Here is a 4,684-nt window from a genome sequence, read left to right as displayed (position 1 = left end):
GATTCCTCAAGAAGAGCACATGGGACCAACATTCCCAGGTTCACAACTCTGCCTGCAGCCCTTTAAACTTAAGAACAGCTCAGCTGAATCTAAAAGTTTTGGTTCATATTTTCCTATATGAACAATTTTAAAGAGGCTGGGCCGCTGTTGAGTGTCACTGAATGTTGCTGTTGAGAAGTGTGCTGCCAACCTGATGTATTTCTTTTACGCATCACTTTGTCTTCTGGCTGGGATGCTTCAGATATATCACTCTTTCAGGTTGCATTGTTTTACTTAGATGTAAATTGACATTGGCCATCCGGAGTCAATTTTCCCAGTTATGGGGCATATCCTATAAACAGGTAGATTTTTTTAATGCAAAAACATTTTAAAATTTGTACATTTATTCTCACATTCAGTGTTCTAACATTTTTGTATTACAGTTAGGTCGTATTGTGTTATTTCATTTCTGAATTTTTACAATTGCTTACTGATTATAAGCAGGTAGATTTAATACTGCTTTTATTTGGGGAAGGTTTCCTTGATTTATAATAATGGATTCTTCCTTAGAAACTACAATTATCTGCATGCCCAGTTTCCTTTGCCTGTCTTTAATGTTTAGTCTTTTTCTGAAATTATTTTTATAGTCTTAACCTTGTTTCATTTTTCACTATTTCCACTCTTTCTTCTGTTTAAATTACTGAGATTTCTGTGGTATTCTTTTGTGAGCCTTTTAATTTAATCTTCATTTTTGTTGATTTTTTCTCTTTCTAACTTTAGTTTCCTAAGCTCCTGTTTCATATCCTCCTGTAATCTAACCATCTCTTTTCTGATTTATTCTACTACTTTTTATGCTTTTATTGGGTGACCTCATCTCTTTCCTTCTGCTTTTAATAATTAGTTACATATTTCATTGGTTTTATGATCATATTTTTCTTTGTGATCACCTTGTCAAAAAAATAATGTTACTCATTTTAATGCTTTATTTTATGGCATCTTTGGAGGCAGACTGGATTCCTCATACAGTAAATCATATTTAATCGGAATGGGATTTTCCTGAATTAAAAGCTGAAAGTTCCTGGGGCATTGGGAGGAGAAAGAACCAGAAATCTTTCCCTGCTTCATGCTGCAAAGTCTCTCTCTTCTGTTGCTATGAAAAGGAACTCAAACTAAGACCCTCTGTGGAGCCCCTTCTCTGGCTCTCAAAGCCCAGCATGGTTCAGGAAGTTTTCTACTTGAGCTTTATGCTTAACAGGATTCTCCACGCATCTTGCCTTTCGAAGTGACATGTCCACCTACAATGGAAGGTATCGTTTTCTGGCTGTTTCCAAGAAACACCTGTTATTTCTGGATCCATCTTCCTCCTGTGCATTTCTCCAAGGGAAACTGTTCTGTTTAATCAGGGGTCTGCTCTCATCCACTCCTTCTTGATGGAAACTTTTGGGAATTTCAAGCCCTTTGTCCTTGGGGAGGGCAGAATTCTGAGGGGCCCCTAGTTCCCCAGCCCTGGAGTACACTCCATGAGCCATCTCCTACCCTTGAGTATATGCACGACAGGTGAATATGATGGGGTGTCATTCGCATGGTTAGGTTAGCTTATATGGCACAATTAGCTTTAAGAAAGAGAGATCAACCTTAAGAGGGACTGAGCTCTTCCTGGCAAGAGTGATTCATCACGGGAGAGAGATTGGATGTGAGGGACATTCCCTGGTGTTGCCTTTTAAGATGGAGGCGCATCGCTTCTCGGCCTTTTGGCTAAGATCAAGTGTAGTATCTGTTCTTATCAGTTTAATATCTGATACGTCCTCTATCCGAGGACAATATATTAAATGGATTTTTGGACTTAGGAGATGGGGTGGGGGCTTGCTCCGTTCACTCCGCGCATCGACCTGGTATTGCAGTATTTCCGGGAACGGTGCACCCCCTTTGGGGGAACAATAAATGTATTCAAAAGTTAAAAAAAAAAAAAAAAAAAAAAAAAAAAGATGGAGGCGCTACGTGCAAGGACCTGAGAGCTGCCCCTGGGAAAGAGGCAACAAGGAAACAGAGACCTCTGGTCCTACACCCACAAAATAACTGAATTTTGCCAATGCCTGAATGAGCTTCCTCAGCTAAGCTTCTGGATGAGAACGTGGCCAACTGACACCTTGATTCCAGCCTTGTGAGACCCTGGGTGGAGGACCCAGGCAGGCTGTGTCCCACCAGACTTCTGGCCACGCAATTGTGAGGTCAGAAACAGGTGTTGTCTTAAGCCACCAACTTTGGGTCATTTGTTACGCAGCAATAAAAACCAATGAGGTCTTCAGACGTGCCTTAATCTTTCCTCAGGCTTTTCCTGTCTTCCCTTTCTGCTTTCTGTTCACCTCTATCTTAGGAATATGGACTCACTATTCAATGTAAGTGAGCTTTCCTCTTTTCATCTGGCTGTTTATTTCCAGAACCTCATAAGCATCTCCAGTCAGGGTGGCCCCCTCTTCCTGGAGGTGAATATTTAGTGGCAATTTCTGCAAACCACACATGAGCAGCTCCTATTTTGTTTTCTTTTTCTCCCCCCACCCCCACCCTCATTTCTCCCAACACAACATCGTGGAACTGAAACTGTTCCTGCAGTTTGGGATGGGTTTGGAGTCACACTGACCTGAATTTTGAGTTTTTCAGGTTTTCTCCATCTTCTAGTTTTGCTGAAGATATAGTTTGTGTTTTAATTTTCCTTATCCTTGGCTTCCAGGTGCTGTGAGAAAGTTCAAAACTAAGCTGCCATAGTGTGGCGTAGAATGTGAGGATTTACGTAATTTCCAGCATTTATTTCTGCCATGTGGGTGTATGAGGGTGTGCCCGTCGATTCTTCTCAATGAGCTGTAAGAATTTTACCTGTGCTTCAGGTATGAGCCGCATCACACCCCATATCTGAATGACGGGTTCACCTTGTCATTCTAGTTGCCAGCTTAATAAACCTAACACCGAATCATAGGAAATTCGAATTTTCCACTGGACATCAATGAATTATTGTAGTCAGTCTAGTTGTTGGGGTGGTTGACTCAAAGAATAAATGCTAAGTATCAATGGCAATTCCCAACTCACAAGGACATACACACGTCTTCACAATGACAATTCCCAACTCACAAGGACACACAAGTCTTCACAGACAGACACTGATTAAAACTTACCTGAGATTTTCAAATGCCTTGGTTTTGACAAATAAAATTCTAAAGCGCACAGCAAGGAAGTTCGGTGGATTTGGGGTATTTTCATGGGGCAGCTTCTGTTTTAATTTCACTCATAATTTCTTCAAAACGCATAGAATCACGATGGGTCAAATAATTTAATCCACAAGTTGGATATATAGAGCAGACACAAAATATCTGGAATGCATGTTGCTTTAAGAACCATCCATAGCCGTGGTGGGTTTAATTTATCTTGTCTCTCCTTTTGGCAGAGAATTCAATATCAGAATCCTTTGCAGGGCAGTGTTCTACTAAGAAATGTCATTCTCAGTTACCACAAGGAATGACCCTGTATGTCAACCCTTCGTCAGCTATTCTAAGAGATGTAATTATAACCTGGTAGCTGCTATCTACTTTTAGTTTTTAAACAGACAATTCTTGAATATTTCAAGAATTAAAATATTCAATATATATGTTCCTATAAAATTGTGAGCATACCCATGTCATTTACTTGTGTCATTTGACTTACATGATCCCATGAACCAGCTCAGTGGTGGATATGAGGTGGTTACATTCATATAATAAAAAAGGGAGAAGCTCCTGAGTTGTTGCAGACAGAAAGTTTGCATTTAATGGCATGATGAAGAAAGTGTGATTCAATAACAACTTTTCTACTTCATGAGTGAGCTTAGTTCACAGCTCAAACTTGAAGCAGAAATTGTTCTTCATTGCAGGTGTTGGGGCTTCGGAGGGTTCTGCTTTGTTCTATGTAGTGATTAAGGACAAAGAGAGACATGAATTCTCATCAAAACTCTTCCCTTGACATGGGTGAACTGGCCTACCCCTTAGTGCATGGTGGAGAAGCTTCAATTTGATCGTAAGAGGGGTGCTGGAATTTTCATTACAAAGTACTGTTGATTCTGAATGTCATTAAACCCAGATGAGCCTGTACGATGGGGAAGAGGAAAGAGAAACATGTCTGCGTGCATTTGAAATCTGGCCTGGAACAAAGCAGATAAACATGATATATAAAACAATAAGTGGACTTTTTGCTCCTGGCCATGGTGGAATACAAGGGGTTGTGTTTACTCTCCTAAATAACTGCACAAAAATACATGAAATAACAGCTCTCAAGACCTTGGAAATCAGACAATGATGGCCAGTGATTTCTGAGGGATGGGAAAGAAATGAGATGACCTCTAGGACTGCCCTAACTTACTGCCCTGAGAAAGTGTCCAGGCAGTGGGCAGCTCAGAGGAACCTGCTGGTCTCCCTGAATTGGGGAGATAAACTGGGAGTCTGGGGAGGCCGACGTGGCCCGAGTTGATAAGGCAGAGCACAGCAGGCGAGAGGGTGATTTAGTGGAGAACTGATAAGCTCACGTAAGTGGAGGAAACAGCCCAAGGCTGGGGAAAGAAACCCCTAAAAGGAGTAGAAGACGGGTGTGTGGAGCTCACCCAGAGCTGGGAAAGCACCTGTTCACAACAGCCAAAGCAGAAAACCTTATAATTTGTGGAGCGCTGTTAAATGTCTTGCCTCAA

General features: G+C 41.2%; 1 non-coding gene across 1 annotated transcript; it reads left to right on the top strand.

The window, feature by feature from the left end:
• The first annotated feature begins 1,714 nt into the window (after nucleotides 1-1,714).
• Nucleotides 1,715-1,905, top strand: LOC143660434 (U2 spliceosomal RNA). Its single transcript, XR_013164038.1, has one exon. It is a non-coding gene; the product is annotated as a U2 spliceosomal RNA (small nuclear RNA).
• Nucleotides 1,906-4,684: the final 2,779 nt, after the last annotated feature.

The sequence above is a fragment of the Tamandua tetradactyla genome, chromosome 16 (assembly GCF_023851605.1).
Source record: "Tamandua tetradactyla isolate mTamTet1 chromosome 16, mTamTet1.pri, whole genome shotgun sequence".
Lineage (NCBI taxonomy): Eukaryota > Metazoa > Chordata > Mammalia > Pilosa > Myrmecophagidae > Tamandua > Tamandua tetradactyla.
This window is presented reverse-complemented; position numbering and strand designations above follow the sequence as displayed.